We start from the raw sequence: 18,155 nt of genomic DNA, 5'->3' as shown, positions 1-18,155 counted from the left end.
TATTTAACATCTAAACAATCCATTTTTCAAGGAAGAAGCCATAATGGAAATTAGGAAATATCTTGGATTGAATAAAAATGAAAATACAATGCATCAAAATGTTGGGTATGCTTCAAGGGAAATTTAGCATAAAATGCTTCTGGGGTTCATGAGTGGCTTAGTCAGTTAAGTGTCTGCCTTCAGCTCAGGTCATGATCCCAGAGTCCTGAGATTGAGCCCCACATCAGGTTCCCAGCTCAGCGGGGAGCCTGCTTCTCCCTTCCCTCTGCCTGCTGCTCTGCCAGCTTGTGCTCTCTCTCTCAAATCAATCAATCAGTCTTTTTAAAATGTAAAACAAAATGCTTCTATAAGCAAAAACCTTTCAAATCAGTAATCTAAATTTCAATTTAGATTGAAATAATAATTACTAGGAAGAAAATTAAAACCAAAGTAAGAAGCAGGGAAAGAATAATAAATATAAGAGCATTAATCAGTTAAATAGAAAACAAAGACAGTTTAAAAAAAAAAACTACTTCTGGAATGGTGGAGGAAGAATCTCAAAAACCGACTTCTTCATAAAAGCAGTAAATGGCAACATTTATCCAAATCAACTTTTTTAGAAATCTGGAAATTAACCAAAAGCATGCAATAATCCAAAGAGCATTTATTCAAGCAAAACAGCCAAATTTCAGTAGGAACAATGAGATGTGTGGCATCTTAATTGTCCTGTTCCTTCTTTCCTCTCCTCAGCTCAAGCTTACAGTGAACAGCCTTTTCCCTGAGGGGGAATGTCAAAAGCACCAACATTGCTTTTGTTCAGTATTGCACTTGTTGAATACTGCAGCCATTTGAGGTGATGATAATACCTGAAACAAACAAGAAACTAACTAAAAAACTTGAAAGGAAAAACTGGAGACTGATAAATGTTCATGAAACTTTTCAAAAGCTGTGGTATGATCTTGGAATTCTAGAAGGCAACACACATGTGCAGGGTGGTGTGTATATCCAGGAAAGACATGATTCCTGAATCTCTCATCTATATATATGTATATAAGATGATAGACAGATAGACAGATAGACATATATGTATAATGTTTATATGAAAATAATTTTTATATAAATATGTTCAAAGAACTAAACTGTCTGAAGAACTAAAGGCATGTATGAGAATGATGTCTCACCAAACAGAGACTATCAATAAAGAAATATAACTTATTGGGATCCCTGGGTGGCGCAGCGGTTTGGCGCCTGCCTTTGGCCTGGGGCGCGATCCTGGAGACCCGGGATCGAATCCCACGTTGAGCTCCCTGCATGGAGCCTGCTTCTCCCTCTGCCTGTGTCTCTGCCTCTCTGTCTCTCTCTGTGTGACTATCATGAATAAATAAATAAAATCTTAAAAAAAAAGAAATATAACTTATTTTTTAAAAGAATATAAATTCTGGGGTTGGTGGGGTCAGAGAGAACAATAAAGGAAGTGAAAAATTCACTGGAGAGCCTCAGTAGGACATTAGCACTAGCAGAAGAAGGAATCAACAGACTTGAAGATAGGCCAATTAGTTATTCCCATACCCAGACCCTGGTTTCTAACTACCATACCATTCTGTATTACAAAGCAATCAGGGATCATTAAAGAATTGACTCCCTGAAAGAAGCAAAATGGAACTTCTTAGGCACCTCTGGGCTAGGGAACACCCATCAGCCAAGAGCAATCCTGAGATAGGTGTGCATGTAAGCAGTTGGCAGTCAATATGCTCAGCAGCTGGTCAAGGGGACCGGGGCAGGGCACCAACAGCATCCGTTATAATTAAGTTTGAGGGAGGTGATCCTAAGAAACACTGGTATGGGAGTGGAGCTAAACCTAGGCCAACTTACTCAGGCCATCCCTATCTTTCCCTAGTCTCTTCCAGGCAGTGTACCCACGGGTGGAATAGGCGGTACCACATGGTTATTTGCACACTGACATTACCAGACTTGGTAAGAGAATAAGATAAGTCAGCAGTACCCAGTACTCAGCTTCTGAAGCAGTTCATTCATATGCCCTAGTCAGATCTCAAATGCCTTTTCCCAAGAAATATACTCAGTTTTTGATTATTAACTGCTTTTTATCTTGGGCAGCCCCATTTTCCCTACAGTCCCTACAAGTTAGCCCAGGTCTTCAGTGTTGTGTCAAGGCTTGGAGCAATAGGAGTGTTCTGAATTGTAGGAGTCTTGATGACATCAGCTTCTACAGCCCCTCCCCCTCCAAGAAGTTTCCATTTTTAGAAATATAGAGATTTTAAACTTCGCCTTCCATGCTCCTTTCTTTCTTGGTATCCTCCTAGAAATGTAAAGAAATTAATGTCTTCAAAAAATTCTAATAAGCAGCAGAACTTTCTGCCACCTGCAGGCTTCTTTCAAGTTTAATCATATTAAAGCCCACTGACTTTCCTTGAATCAGCAATGAATTTTTGAAAGTCTATATTCATAGCTACATAATAATTTTGAGTTGAGTTTTTGGCTATTCTCTCAAAAAAATCATTTGGCCACAGCTACTGGGGTTGAAACTAGGGGGTGATGCAACTTGCTTTGAGTAAGGATTCTTAGCAATGCTGTCCAAGCCCCTAAAATGTGGTAGGTATGAGTTTATTCCACAATTCATCAATTCATTCATTCATTAACTTAACAAATATTTATTGCTGGTCTTCTACGTGTGGGGCACTGTGTTAAGCCCCAGGGACATACAGTCTCTGACTTCATGGAATTTACATTATGGTCCAGGTAGATAGTAAAGAAAAAAGTAAAACATGGTACAATATAGAGTGGTCAGCTCCATGAAGAAAATTAAAGCAAGGAAAGATGGTAAGAATGCCAAGAGAAGAGTTTGAAATGTTTTTTAAGGGAAAGCATAAAAACACTCACTGAAACTGTGATATTTAGGTAACTACCTGAAGATGGTGATGGAGCAAGCAATGTGGATATCTGGAGAATGAGCATCCAGGCAGAGGAAACAGTGTGAAGCTGGGTGGTAGAGCATGGTATACATCGTATTTATTCTCAATTGTATTATGTGAATTATTACAATAGTGTGCATGGTTAAATTGGATCACTCCAAGTTTCCACTCAGCAAAGCTGATGAGAAATCCAGTGTCAGCTGGTACTGGCAGCCCTTCCTGCTTGCTGGACTTGGAGTCATGTCCCTGGGCCTTGGAAGGACATCCACTCCATTGTCGTCATTACTGGGATAGTCATGGCCTTCTCTCTCACAGGAGTGGGCTACTTTGTGCTCATCAAGCCCATCTTCCTCATGACTAACTTGGTCCCCAGGATGGCCAGCCTTTGGGATTAGTCCCAGGTATCCATGTACCAACTCATCAGAAGTCCTGTGCCATCTGGGAAAGCTGAGTGGGAGTTACAGTTCCCTGTTTCTGGGCCCTGCATCTCCCAGGTGACTAGCAATCCCTCCAGCCCTTCAGGCTTCAAGAATCCAAGCCATTTCCTCTCTACTGTCCCTTCTGCACTGAGTACCTCAATGGAGTTCCCTAACCTTTGTGAGCTAGGTTTGTTGGGTATAGTGGTGGTGGTGGTAATGCTGCTCCTGGTGGGTGGGTGGGTGAATGGTTGGCTTATTTGCTTTCTTGTGTAAAACAAAGGGTTGTTAATTTCCCAGGAGGCAAGAAAAATTCAATCCACCAAGACACAAGCTTTAATTGCTTTCTTGAGGGAGGGTGGAGGGGAAAATACTTTTATTCTTTCAACAGAAGAAAATAGAGTTAAGGTCTCAGTCAGGTTAATCTGCCATATAAGTATCTCTGGAATCTTGTTCTGGCTCTCCACTGCCAGGATCACTGGTCACTATCCAGTAGCTCTTGCCTACTGGATACCACCCGACCTCTCTGTCTCTGGTCCCCACTCGATTCTTCTCCATACTGAAACTAGAGTGACCTTTCTAAGACAATAATCTGATGAGGTTTAAAATCTCTTTGCCAGTTAAGAGACTGGCATGTGATCCAATTCAGATCAATGACATGTGAAAAGAGTCTTGCCAAGATTTCTGGGAAAGCTCTTCTTTTTCTTCTGTGAGATTCTCTGCCTTTCTCTGAATGTGGTTGTGTGCCATCTTACCTCCAAAGGAAGGGTAAAGGAAGTCAGAGTCATTGAGTTAAGTCAACCCTGAAGACTGTCTTATCTCTAGACTTCCTGTTAGAGTTTTTTCTTTTATATATATATTTCAGATGATCAAAAGTACGGAACAGACATTGGTTGCAAAATAATGTAAACGCACATAATACTGAAATGTGCACTTAAAAGATTAAAATGTTAAATTTTATGTTGAGTGTATTTTACTTCAATGAAAAAAGTTACAATAGAAATATGGAACAAATAGTATAATGGCTACTTGTGTATCTAGCATCCAACTTGAAAATTTCCCTATTAATTAGGCTAACTTGAGTTGGATTTTTGGTGACTTGGACCCAGCAAATACATGCTAGGTAATGCAGAATTTGGTGGCAATAAGTATGACTGTTGCAATGAACAGATCTTAAACTGATGGAATTGGCTGATCTGAAGAGATGGGCTTGGTCATGGGCTGGAAAGTCAGCAATCCTTTTTGGGTGGTTGTGATATACTTGGTTTATCTGCCTCTTGAAATTTAATGGGAAATTAAAAAATCTAGGGATCTTGTTCAAATGAGGATTCCAATTCAGTAGGTCTAGGGTGGGGGACCAAGAGTCTACAGTTTTAACAAACTCCCAGATGATGCCAGTGTTGCTGATCCATGGACCACACTTTGAACAGCAAGGAGTTAAACCAATATACCCTTGAGGAGGGACCATATACCATGCAGGCTGTTGCATCAGGAGGATGGTGGAGAAAATTCAGGATGTTGGACTGTGTTAGCAACTTACAGCCCTGGGTAGGGTTTTATGAGGGACATTCTTTTTTTTTTTTTTAAGGGTTTTTTAATTTATTCATGAGAGACACAGAGACAGAGGCAGAGACAAAGGCAGAGGGAGAAGCAGGCTCATCACAGGGACCCCGATGTGGGACTTGATCCCTGAACCCAAGATCATGCCAAACACAGACGCTCAACTGTTGGGCCACCCAGGCGTCCCATATGAAAGACATTCTTAGCCTCACACTGGCCTGTGTGAAAACAGAGAAAGAAGAAAATACATTTCTGTTAAGAAAGGTTCTCACTCTGTGAACTGCAATAAAGAAATAGCTGAAATTGTAATAATGTGATTGTGTCTATCTTGGTCACCTTTTTAGAATGTGCCCATATTTATATCCATATTTAGAATGTGCCCATATCCATATTTATAGAAAATACAAGTGAATGGTGAATGAGAACTCACTATTTTAAAAAAAGCTGCTCAATAATTAGAACCAGCTGATCTGTCGACTAAACTTTAATTGAAAAAAAAGGAAAAGAGAGAAGCACCCAGCAAAGAAGCAGGTTGCTATGTAAAGCAATGAGGTCCCCAACCCAGGGGTTTTAAGCTGTGACTTGGTGGCCATCAAGGATGATCAAGGATGGTCAAGGATGAGGAAGAGTGGTGCTTCTCCAGCTTTGATGTAAATAGGTATTACCTGATGATCTTGTGAAAAATGAAGATTCTGAGTTGGTAAGTTTGGGATAGGGCTTGGGATTCTGTATTGATAAACAGCTCCTAGAAGATTACAGTGCTGCAGGTCCTTGGACCACACTCTGAGTATACGGAATGCAGTGGGAAATCCAATGATAGGTAGAAAGTTCAACTAGGTTATTCGTTTCCAAACCTGGTGCATGTCAGACTCACCCAGGAGATTTATTAGAAATAAGGCTTCTTTAGCTCCAATGCCAGAGATTCAAATTCTGTAGATCAGAAGCAAGCAAGGCCTGGACATGTGTATTTTTAACAAGCTTCCCACTAAATCAGACAGTCTTTGGGAACTACTGAACCAGAACAGAAGCTTCCTAAATGTATTTCAAACTCTAAGCTTCCTTTTTTTCAAGAGTCCAACAAATATAAATCAGGATGGGACAAAGCCAGGTTGACAGTGATTCTCCCACTGTGTTTACATGGTAAACAACACAAGGTCAAAACATTTCCCTGTTTTAAGAGTCTACATTTACACTCACTCCCTTTCCTAGGGAGTTGGCATTTTCTTTCCATCCTTTTGCAGAGTGACTTCCATTGTGCTCTAAAAATAGCTACATTATTGATTTCTTGAGCTCCATCAACCTACTGTGCTACAACATAATTATGTTGAAAAGAGGAACTTCCACCATGGGTTTCTTGGAGAATTTTCCAAAAGACAAAAATAGCAAGGAAATCTAGGCTTGTGTGACACATTGAAAATATCCCACAAACATGAATAATCCAAACTGGGCTTGTTAGAGCCATGATCTCTTGCTCCGGATGCAGCTGTGAGCAAGAGTTGCAGAGCCCTAATCTGAGGCTATAGAGTTTTATTTTGTAGATTTAATAAATTCCAGGAGGATAGAATCAGAGACAGTGATTCCTGTTTTTCTTACCTGCTCATCACCAATATCCTCTCTTGTGACAGAGTCACATAGGGAAGGGTTTGTGGAGATGGCAGAGACTTGGTCCTAGACCTTGGGGCTGGAGAGAGCCTGGACATTCATGGCACTTCAGGGGATCAGAGAAGGGCCCGTGAATAGGAAGGAAGCAAAATCTAGTGAGGACCATGATGCGCTACTGATGAGAGCCTGGAAAGATGCCAGTGTTAGGGGAGGCCTGTGAGATTGGCCCTGGCAGGTGTCTTGGCAGGTGGGCACAGGCCTAAAGGAAGAAAGTAGGCAGATTGACGGCTGTTTCTGGGTGATCTGCCCACAGTCCCATCAGTCTGGGTCATATGTCCCTCCACTGTCTTCCTAATGCACAAGGCTGTTCTCAGTGTGTGCCACCTCTGTCTGACATCTTCCTTCTACTCCTCTATGTCCCTACTTAAGCCCACTTCCCTTCATACTTGCCTCAAATATCCCCTTGCTCAGGGCAGCTTCCTTTACCCTCATCTATGTTAGGCCCCTGCCACATGCCTTCAGAGCATATGTTCCCTTATTGTCTGCCATTTTCACAGTTGTAGTTACACAATTAAAAGTGTGATACAAAGGTGCCTGAGTTGCTCACTCAGTTGGGCATCTGCCTTCAGCTCACGTCATGGTCCTGGGGTCCTGGGATTGAGCCCCACATTGGGCTCTCTGCTCAGTGAGGAGCCTGCTCCTCCCTCCCCCTTGGCCCCCCATTTGTGCTCTCTCTTACCCTCAAATAGATAAATAAAATCTTTTTTTTTAACTTGTAATTTTTAAAAATCACTGTCAAGTTCCATGAAGGTAGAAATCCTATCAATCTTGAGTCACAAAGCATCCCCAGAACTTAAGAGCCCAGCACATGGTAGGCACTTGCTCAATAAATGAACAATTATCTTTTTATATGTTTTTCTGCTCCACTAACCAGTGAACTTCCTAAGAGGAAGAACCCAGACTCAATTTATCTTTGTATCCTCAGGTAACCCAAACAATTGCTCAATGCATAATTATTTGAATTGTACTGAACTGAATTAAATTATCAGGAGTAGCAGTGCCCCAGGGAGTGGGCTAGAGTCCAGGGGGGAAATTCCAGGGTTTGAACAGGAGAGGGTAATGGTGAGGCCATCAACTCAGGGGCCCAGGTATTTTGATTTAGGTGGGCCTCATAGGGTCTGCAGTCAAAAGAGAAGAGAGAAAACATAGGTTGCTATTGGCATTGCAGGCTGGTTTTAAGATGTAAGGCTAGGAAACCCTGCAAAGCTATTTTCCAGGAGACAGGCATCACCAGCTTTGCAGAAGCCAGGCCCACAGGGACTTCTGAGAGGTGGGAGCCATTAGCCCAGGTTGCTGGGTTCAAGGGCAGCTATCTGGGCCAGCTGCTGTCCCTAGGCCATGAACATCCACATCTCCCAAAACCAAGAGCTGGCTTCTTGGGGGACAGGATGGTCCTTCTGGTTCCCTTTACCTCTCTCTTTCTCATCAGACAGTAGGCAGGCCATTTGGGGAGGGGGTGTCCCCACAGTCACTAAGACGTACAGGAAGTCCAACAGTAAAAGCCAAAAAAAAATTTTTTTGCCATTTCCCTCTTTCACCTCTGTGACATGCAACTCAGCAATGAGGACACAGGATTTAAGCAGCTTCCTTTCTTAGTTTCAGCTTTGGACCCTCCTTGGGACTATAAGTGGAGATTTATTTATTATTATTTTTTTAAATTTTTATTCATTTATGATAGTCACACAGAGAGAGAGAGAGAGAGGCAGAGACACAGGCAGAGGGAGAAGCAGGCTCCATGCACCGGGAGCCCGATGTGGGACTCGATCCCGGGTCTCCAGGATCGCCCCCTGGGCCAAAGGCAGGCACTAAACTGCTGCGCCACCCAGGGATTATAAGTGGAGATTTAGAAGATGCCAAGGGAGCACAAAATGTGATGTCTCAAGGACAAGCTCACGCTGCAGTGGCTGCTCACCCACCATGGCTAAGAACTCATCTTGATAACCATCTCGTACATGTGACTCATGCTTTATGTGTCTGCACACATGACCTCAGGTGTCCCTCGCAGCACCCGATGATACAGGCTGCTGCTTTCACTCCCTTTTGCCAGTGGAGGTAGCCCAGGCTCAGAGGCCAAGTGACCAAGTGACCAAGTGACAGCTACTGACCTGGATTGTTAGGACCCACTCAGTGAGATCTTCTGATCCCACTCCAAGCTCAACCTCTGTGACTCCAACTGCCCAAACTAGTTGGACACTTCTCCAGGGGAGCAAGAGTAGCCCAGAGAACATAGGGCACAGGCTAATGTGGCTCATATTGGGGTGTCTGTTTCAGCTTGATGTTAAGTAAATTTAAAATTTTTATATAAAAACCAACACAGTTAACTTCTGGAATAGGACACAAAAGGAAAGCTTTTTAAAGTTAAAATGCAAGATCTCAAACTTCTGGTTCATAATAATGTAACCATGTGGGTTGATTAATTGTGACAAACGTACCACAGTGACATAAGATGTAACATCCTGGATCCTGGGTATGGGTATGGGGATAAGGATGGGTATATGGAAATTTGTACTATCTTTGCAGTAATACTGTAAATCCAAAACTGTTCTGAAATAAAAATTCTATTAAAGGAGCACCTGGGTGGCTCAGTGATTGAGCATCTGCCTTTGGCTGGGGTCATGATCCCGGGATCCAGGGATCGAGTCCTGCATTGGGCTCCCTGCAAGGAGCCTGCTTCTCCCTCTGCCTGTGTCTCTGCCTCTGTGTGTGTGTCTTTCATGAATAATTTTTTAAAAAATCTTTTAAAAAATAGAACTTAAAAAATTCCATTTAAAAATGGGATACTATTAAAGAAATTGTAGGATCTCGGGTTTTTCCAGGGGTACCTGCTCAAAGTCCTATTTTGTTTGAGGTACACAGAGGTGATGTTTAAAAAGCCTTGCCCGGGCAGCCCCAGTGGCTCGGCGGTTTAGGGCTGCCTTCAGCCCAGGATGTGGTCCTTGGAGACCCGGGATTGAGTCCCACATTGGACTCCCTACATGGAGCCTGCTTCTCCCTCTGCCTGTGTCCCTGCCTCTCTCCTTCTCTCTCTCTCTCTCTATGTGTGTCTCTCATGAATAAATAAATACAATCTTTAAAAAAATAAAAAGATAAAAATAAAAAGCCTTGCCCATGCCCTGTTGTTTGCAGAGTAGAAGAACATCCTACAGCATCCCAAAAAGTCTGTATTTCTTGAGAGAAAAACAAGAAGATAGAACAGTAAAGATTCTTTCACTGCCCTCTCCAGACCTCTGTCCCCTTTTAACACTGTAAGAAGAATGACAGGCACCACCCCAGGTTCCCACCAGAGTGGGAAGGATGCTATTACAGAGTTGGCTTAAGCACCTCACCCTATTCTAGCCTCTACAACAATCTTCCAGGGCATGGTATCCTTGCACACCCCCAAATCATCTGGGTGGGGCCCCAGCAAGAAGTAGTGAGAACTCATCCACTTACAGTTAGTCTGGGAAGTACACACCTTGGCACCCAGCAGGCACCACCCACGAGTGGTGGGCTAGTCAGCAGGGGAGCACGGCGCCTTCTCAGAGATGTCCTCCATCCAGCACAGACACCTACGGATGCAACTCTGCAAGATTGGGGGCACGTGGGTCCTGCTGTTTCTGAAAGTTTCTTCAGCCATCTGGGAAATAGGCGTTGAAGTTCCGCCTTAAAGTTGAGAAACGGATTCAAGCTGCTGTTTTCTCCCAACTATAAAAGGACCAAGACTCAGATGTTCCTTATGATCATTTGGCTCTATTTCTGTGTAGCTTAGGATGGGCAGTGGGGCTCTAAGTTGGGGGAAGTGAAGGAGAAAAGAGAAAAACCCAGAATTGATTTCCTCAAGCTACACCTTAAATAGTCACAGTCTTTGAATCAGGCCAGGAAATGGTTTCCAGACACCAACTTTAGGATTGACAGTCAAGAACTTGAACTTGAATGACTAATGTAAGCCACTTACAGTTACATATCACTGTCATCATCTTTCTAATCAAAACAAATATTAATGATTTCCCAATATAATTTAGAGCTCGTAAGATATTGATAATCTAATTTTGGCAACAGAAAAATGCATAAAGAGATCATAAGTAGGAAAAGCAAAGGGGAAAGAACCAATTGGCAGTGCTTTCGGGAGCTTGGCGGGTAGGAAAGGCTTCATAGAAAAGATAGGGCTTGAGCTAAACATTGGACTTGGACAAGAAGGGAGAGAACAAAAGAGACATGGAGGACAGCCGAAGGAAAAGCACAGGAGCAGGAATGTGCATAGCATGTTGGAGAAAAGGAGTAGGTGAGTTTGGTTGGAATGGAGAACCTAGGTAGAGGAGTGATGTGTGATGGGCTGAGAAAGATAGAAGGGGAGGCAGGATAGAAACTTGGCTAAAACCTGAGACTTTGTCCTTTGTGTAGTGGGAGTTCTGTGGTGAAAACTCTAGTGTAGAGGAGGGCGGGGATGGAGAGAAGGGGTGGCGCGGAGACCAGTGAGAAGGTGTGACACTGGAGCAAAACAGGTAATTCAGTGCAGAACCAGAATGTGAGGAAGGCAAGGAAGTGACAGATGCAAGAAATTTATGAAGGACAAATGGATAAGAGTTGGTGACCAAGATGTGAGACAGAAGGAAAAGAAAAAGAAAGAAAAGGAGGAGGAGGAGAAGGAGAAGTAGGGAAAGGAGGAGGAGGGAGAGGAGAACCGAAAGAGGAGGAGGAGAAGAGTAAAAACACCTAGGACTCTCTGGTTTCTAACTTGGGTGACTGAGAGAATGACCACATTCCCAGCAGAAATTTTCTTACCCTTTCTCAACAAGATTCCTCTCATTCTTTAATTTCAGTTGTTCCTCAGAACTAAAGAAAACCCCCTCCCAGCTGACCCTGAAAGTAAATAATATAGGATTCTGGTCCCCTATTTGTGCAAAGAGAACCTGAGGATCTGGGATTTGTACAGGATTGTACAAAGGGGCAGAAGCAAACTGGTACCAAGACCTACTGGATCTGATGACGGAATGCTAAACATCAGAGCCATCAGAAAGCACCAGTTATTGAGTGGATCCACCTCTCTTTTCAGATAAGTAAACTGAGGCCTGCAAATGAAGAGTGACTTCCCCAAGGTCAACAAGCTAAGACTAGAACCTGGCTTGCTGAGTCTTACTCCAGTGCTCCTTACTTTTCCACTTGTTCCTTCATGTTTCGTGTATGTGTGTGCATGTTCTTTTTTTTTTTTAATTTTTTTAATTTTTATTTATTTATGATTGTCACACAGAGAGAGAGAGAGAGAGAGAGAGAGAGGCAGAGACACAGGCAGAGGGAGAAGCAGGCTCCATGCACCGGGAGCCCGATGTGGGATTCGATCCCGGGTCTACAGGATCGCGCCCTGGGCCAAAGACAGGCTCTAAACCGCTGCGCCACCCAGGGATCCCGGTGTGTGTGCATGTTCATACGCATGTTTGCTTGAGCAACAGGGAGCACTTATTGAGTGATATTTTCTCTGTGGATTTACCACAAAGCATACCTCAACAGACTCCTCACATAACAGTGATAATAATTTAAGGTTGCTTTTGTTGAAAATCCTGAGTTTATTTTTTTTAAGATTTTATTTATTTATTCATGAGAGAACACACACACACACAGAGAGAGAGAGAGGCAGAGACACAGGCAGAGGGAGAAGCAGGCTCCATGCTGGGATCCCAATGTGGGACTCGATCCCGAGTCTCCAGGATCATGCCCTGGGCTGAAGGTGGTGCTAAAACACTGAGCCACCAAGGCTGCCCTGATCCTGAGTTTATTCATGACATATATGACAGTTAGCTTATCTCCCCATCTCTACCCCAACCATACTGGATTTATTTGGGGGCATACTGAGTTGGCTGAACTCTTAGATCTATGGTTTCTCCTAGCCTTATCCCTACATTACACTGCCAAGGCAGGGAACAGATCTGATGCCTTTTTCATCTGAAGCAAACCTACCAAAATTCATAATTTGCAAGCTAAGAAGAGAGAAGATTGAGAGTAAGAAGAGGAAAAAAAAATACTGAGACATTCATAAGGCCAGGTGCTCAATGAATATCCAAGAAGACAAGAGATTAAGAGGAAGGAAGGAGAGATAGAACACTAGTGGGAAATAGGAGAATGGCCTTGACAGAAAAAGAAAAAAAAGGATTTTCATTTGATGAAGAGAAAGAAGGGATAATATTCTTCCCACTCCACCAGATTCCTGGGAAGGCCCTGAACAAGACCCAGCCCTTTAGTTCTCAGCTGTGCTGTGACTAGTTAGAAAAACTCATTGATACTAAGTTTGCCATTCAGGGTTATATTATGTCAATCTCAGGAACCACCAAAAATCCAATGAATCCTCCACTACAAAATACTTAGAGAGACAATGAAGCCTGCTAAGGGACGCACACAAATTATCCCAGACATTTTTATCTTCCACAAATCCCTCCTTGCTCTGAAGGGGGCTGCCTGACAATGTGCCATCCCTCCCAAGGGCCCATGCTGCCCAGATACAGCATTCAGAGAAGCTTAATCATCTCTACCCCACTCTAGAAGCCAGGGTAGCTTAAACCAGAGTACCTGGGTTCCTCCTTCTCTAAGGCAGAACAAATGGATGAGGCACAGACAGGGTAAACATTGGCATATGGAGGGGTGCCTAGGTGGCTCAGTCGGTTAAGATTTGATTTCAGCTCAAGTCATAATCGTGGGGTCATGAGATAGAGCCCTGCATCATGCTCTATACTCAGCAGGGAGTCTGCTTGAGATCCTCTCTCTCCCTCTCCTTCTACCCCTCCTCTCTGTGTTCTCTCTCTCTCAAATGAATAAATAAATCTTAAAAAAAAAAAAAACTTACATTCGCATACAGAGCCATGCTGGGGACAAGAAGTCTGTTTGGTGTTCTGAGAAATAACAAAAGGAAATGCATTTTAGCCAAGAAAGAAAAAAAATAACCTGCTCAGGTCTGAATGACAGCCAAGACACTGGGAGATGGGTGCAAACAGACAGCTGAGGAAGGGACTGGCTAGGCTTCCAAGGAAGGTGGTATCTGAAATCATAGGGATGTGGGGAGGCCATGGGACAGGGTGAGGGCCATGATCACCTCATAGAAACAGAGTGGCCACTTTGTCACTGACCATGAGTGTTCCTTTGGTCAGCCAAAGATTTTGTGTGCAGCCTTCAGAATTCTAATTCTGGGGATGCCTGGGTGGCTCAGCAGTTGAGCATCTGCCTTCAGCTCAGGATGTGATCCTGGAGTTCCAGCATCGAGTCCCACATTGGGCTCCCTGCAGGGAGCCTGCTTTTCCCTATGCCTGTGTCTCTGCCTTCTCTCTATGTCTCTTATAAATAAATAAATAAAATCTTTAAAAAGAAAAAAACAAAACAGAATTCTAATTCTGGAAGGTGATAAAGGAGAGCCAACTATGTCTGAGGTCAGATGGACTTTATCTTCATTTCCCAACTGCTACTGCTCTATTACTAAAATACCCTGGAATCTCTGTGCTTATATAAGAGAATCTGTTGGCCTTTTTAGCTTTCTACCAAACTTCCTGTCTTCCTGTCTCCATTTCTCAGTCCAGCTTGCCATTCCCTAATAGGGAGATAACTAACTCTGCTAAACAGATTTACCTAGATTGAGATAAGTCCATGAAAATATGTCATCACATGTCAGCTAAGTTCTAAAAACACAAATTAGCCACAAGCCAGTTATATGTCCACTGTGACTGCCTCCAGGTATACTTTGTGCCAAAAACAAAGGAAGGACCATAGTGGTCTGTAGCTGACACTGCCCCATACTTGCCCATTACAAAAAAGGTCAGGCCTAGGACATATCATATCTTGTCATAAGATGATCAAGACCTAGGGAGAGGGGTGCCTAGGTGGCTCGGTGGTGAGTGTCTGCCTTTGGCTTTGGTTGTGATCTTGGGGTCCTGGGATCAAGTCCTGCATTAGGCTCTATGCAGGGATCCTGCTTCTCCCTCTGCCTGTGTCTCTGCCTCTTTCTGTGTGTCTTTCATGAATAAATAAATAAAAGCTTAAAAAAAAAAAAAGGCCCAGAGATAGTCAAATCTGACTTGTGCTATTACCCTGACTCCAGAAGTTCACTGTACATTGCACATAGGAAAGTGGTGTTATCCCACAGGTTTTCTAGAAGAAAGTTCCATCTCGAATCAATTAAAATCAACTAGGTCAGGATTCATCCAAAGACACAGCTTTGTTAACCCATAAAGCATAAAACTCAGAAGCAAGAGCCTTAAGAAGCATGTTCCAAAGTTCAGAGAATGGTCAAAAAAAAGAAAAAGAAAAAGAAAAAGAAAAAGAAAAAGAAAAAGAAAAAGAAAAAGAAAAAGAAAAAGAAAGCAATGCTTGGCTGAGAAGCAGAAATGTCTTTCAAAGAAAACAAGAGGAGGCTGACGTCCCACACTCATGTTTCCTGGACAGCTGCCTTTTTCTGAGATTCCCAGTTCATTTGCCTGGGCAAATCACAAGAGGAGCAGCTTTTGACTATACTCCATCAGCTGGAGAAAAGGGATATCAGTTTTTGGAAGGTAAACCCAGGGATTTGATGTTTGGTTGTTGAATTTCTGACAGTATCCCAAAGTAGTTTCAACCCCAGGTATAATTTCATAAAGAGCTTATGTTTTAAATTGTCTGTCTGTAAACTACAATGGGATGAAATTTTATTTTCTCCGAACCTTCCTGTTTCCTTCCTGTGTGGATCTAATGAACTTGAAATTTCAAACTCATTGGGGATAGGGGTAGTATATAATATCATATTTGGGCTTTGAATCTCAGATAATTGGTATTTTTTAATGGGCCACACTATAGAAGACATGAAGTCATAGACTCATAATAATCATCTAAACCAACTATAAATTTTGTAACTAGAGAATGTGACATACCAGAAGATGGAATGACTTGCCCAGAACCATATAATGACAGAAGCAGGGACTTAATCTACCACTCTGGCAACAAGTCCAGAGTTCTCACCTCTTTGGTGGCCAAAAAGGGGACACTAGTTTGAAATTTTGACAAAAAAAAAAAAAAAAAAAAAAAAGTCAGCATTTTAAAATTGCTTTAAATCCAAAAAGACAAATCTATCTGCTCCTACAAAGTAGGATGAAAAGTAAGGGAATGATCAAAGGGCAGTGAATAAATGAATGGGGAAGAGAGCCATTCAATTGTTCCTAATTTTAAGAGCTATTCAGATCCCACAAAGGGCTTAAGAGGAACAAGCATGCTCAGAGTTTGGAGTTTTGCCTTCCATGACTACAGCAGACCATGTATTTAACCTTGAAAATGGGAAGAAGGGGTTCTACTTTACTCAGTCAGTGATATTGCGTCAACCAATCACCGCAGTTTCCTTGTGCATTTGCCTGGAGTCATAGGGTGTTTCCTGCTGAACCTGAATGTCTCCTCCTAGCCACATTAGCCCCTCAAAATCTTTCCTTCTGGGCCTTTCCCAGAAATAAATTCTTGGTGGAAGCTATAAAACACCAGCTCCTCCAAGCAGAACAACTCTGCTGGCTGCCACCAGAGGCCAAGGCACTTGGCAGGTAAGATTCATTAACTTTAATCTTTCCTGACTTCTGCAAAGTTGATGATGAAATTTCCTAAAGGCTTCTCAGAATCTTGCTACTGCATTTAGATTTGTCTTCATTGGCTATTTTCTGGTGCCAGATTTGGCTGCCACTATGGCAATTCATCCCTGTTTGGCATAAGAGAGAATGTGATTAAATCCATTGAGGGGCAAGGCAGCTTTTCTGAGTCTGAAAACAGGCACAGAATCATAAACTCTTAGGGCTAGAAAGTACCATGGACCTCTCATCCGTCCATTTAGAAACTGAAGCCTAAGAGATAACACACAGAGTTGGGGATAAATAGTAACAGTAACAGATAAATAGTAACAGATAAATAGTAACAGAATAGTAACATCTCAAGAATGCCACATGCTCCATATGGCATTCTTGAGACCAATGTGCTATCATGTTATTCTAAACTACAGTGAAAACTTTGCAGTGTTTTAAGGGTTTGCTGAGCCAGGGCTCTCAGATTTTTATCTTGTTTCCAGCATCGAATGTCTGCTATTTATAGCATATCTGAACATCTAGTTAGCCCTGAATGTCTAGTCCCAGTGCCCTTTCAGTGCCCTTGCAGACACTTGAATCTCCATAAGACATATGAATTGGAGCAATATTAGATGGGTTTCACATTGGAAGAATGAAGATTGAATCATACTGTGTTTTATGTGATTGGGTGTCCCAAACCCTGTGGCTGAGGTGGGGGATTGTTTCTTCTGAAAAGATCTTGATAAGTATTTTCTGTTCACTATTTTCCTCTTGATCCTGGAGCTGCTCAAGGGATGATGGTGTGTTTGTTGGTTTTCCTGCTGGCTCACCCACCACCCTCAAAGAGCTCTTGTCACTTATGGAAAAGAATCCTACTGATTCCTTTCCTTCTCAGGTGTTCCTGCAGCCTGTCTTGGTGACTTCTCAGCAAATCTGAAAGCCGTCTCTGGTAGGCCTTTGCACTCAGAGTGTGGTCTACAGACCAGCAGCATCAGCATCTCCTGGGAGCCTGTTGGAAGTACAGGCTCTCCAGCCCCTTCTATGACCTTCTGAGTTAGAATGTGCATTTAACAAAGTCCCAGGTGAATAGCAGGCACATTAAGGTGTGGGCTAAGGGACTATCACAACCCTCACCCTCTGCATCCTCCAGATGCTGAACTTCTCTGCCTTTGGAGTTTCATTCATTCAGCATATACCCAACACCTATTATGTACCAACAATAGGCTTGGGCATGGGAAAAAACAAAAGTAAATAGCTGTTGGGGAGCTCAGGGTCTGATAGGGGAATAGAACATGAAAACAGTGATATGTGATATGACTAGAGTACTATGGCAGGACAGGAAAATGAATGACTTAACTTTGCTTGGAGAAATCTGCTATACTTCATAGAGAAGGTGGCATTTGGCCTGGTTGTTGAAGAATGAATAGTAATAGTACATCAAGCAGGGAGGGCTCTGCATAAGACAGTGTGAGTGGAGGCAAGGAATTATGGACCAGCCTGCCATCAGAGAGGCAGAGACTGTGACTCTGTCTCCAGATAATGCTTCATGCCACAAGGAAGTTTCCAGGCTTCCAAAGGGCTTGGAAAATGATTTCTTCATTTAGCATGATGATAAGAATGTTGATAAATATCCAAACATCAAAGAAGCCTTTTGCTGGCCTCTTAACACTCTGAAGCCCTATGTCCTCCACTCTCTGCTCTGCTTGGCTCCAGCTACAGTGTCCCCACAAGGTCCAAAGATCCTCCAGGATCTTTTAGCACACCTTTTTTCCAGGGCAGTGGCATGAACTTGCTTGCCTGGCTCTGCTTTCTGTCCTACATCCTTCCTTCACATGTACCAGGGAAGTTGGCCAAGACATGGAAAATAATTTGGCTTTGGCCTTGAGGTCCCTCTCCTACTTCCCACTGAGGGGAGTATAAAGGGGATTCCAAGGAAAGAAGACAAATGAACATCAAAGTTGTTTCTCCTGTTCAGATTTCTCAACTGTCATGTCTTCAGCTATATTTTTCTTCCTCAATCTATCTCAGATGATGCCTTTTTTCCATAGACTAACGTTTTACTTTTTGTTTTTAATCTATTATTA

At 42.7% G+C, this 18,155-nt stretch overlaps 1 protein-coding gene and 1 long non-coding RNA gene across 8 annotated transcripts in view; one reads left to right on the top strand and one right to left on the bottom strand.

Annotated features, from left to right (window-relative positions):
* Positions 1–18,155, bottom strand: part of LOC140606439 (uncharacterized) — a 27,168-nt gene continuing 9,013 nt past the window's right edge. The window contains exons 4-6 of one of the 5 annotated variants that reach the window (XR_012008749.1): positions 13,359–13,404; positions 10,002–10,231; positions 1–845 (exon numbers count right to left, since the gene is read on the bottom strand). This is a non-coding gene — a long non-coding RNA (uncharacterized lncRNA). Of the gene's footprint in view, positions 846–4,359; positions 5,104–10,001; positions 10,232–13,358; positions 13,405–18,155 lie in introns of those variants that run through there. The other 4 variants (XR_012008750.1, XR_012008746.1, XR_012008748.1 and 1 more) reach the window with 4 other exon arrangements.
* The window catches only part of LPO (lactoperoxidase), a 27,508-nt gene continuing 24,330 nt past the window's right edge, over positions 14,978–18,155 (top strand). The window contains exon 1 of one of the 3 annotated variants that reach the window (XM_072779844.1): positions 14,978–15,051. The gene's annotated coding sequence lies outside the window, so the exon portion shown is untranslated. Of the gene's footprint in view, positions 15,052–15,845; positions 16,060–18,155 lie in introns of those variants that run through there. The other 2 variants (XM_072779845.1, XM_072779843.1) reach the window with 2 other exon arrangements.

Source organism: Canis lupus, chromosome 16, assembly GCF_048164855.1.
Source record: "Canis lupus baileyi chromosome 16, mCanLup2.hap1, whole genome shotgun sequence".
Lineage (NCBI taxonomy): Eukaryota > Metazoa > Chordata > Mammalia > Carnivora > Canidae > Canis > Canis lupus.
The sequence above is the reverse complement of the archived record's forward strand: the minus strand, read 5'-3'. Positions and strand labels throughout refer to the sequence as shown.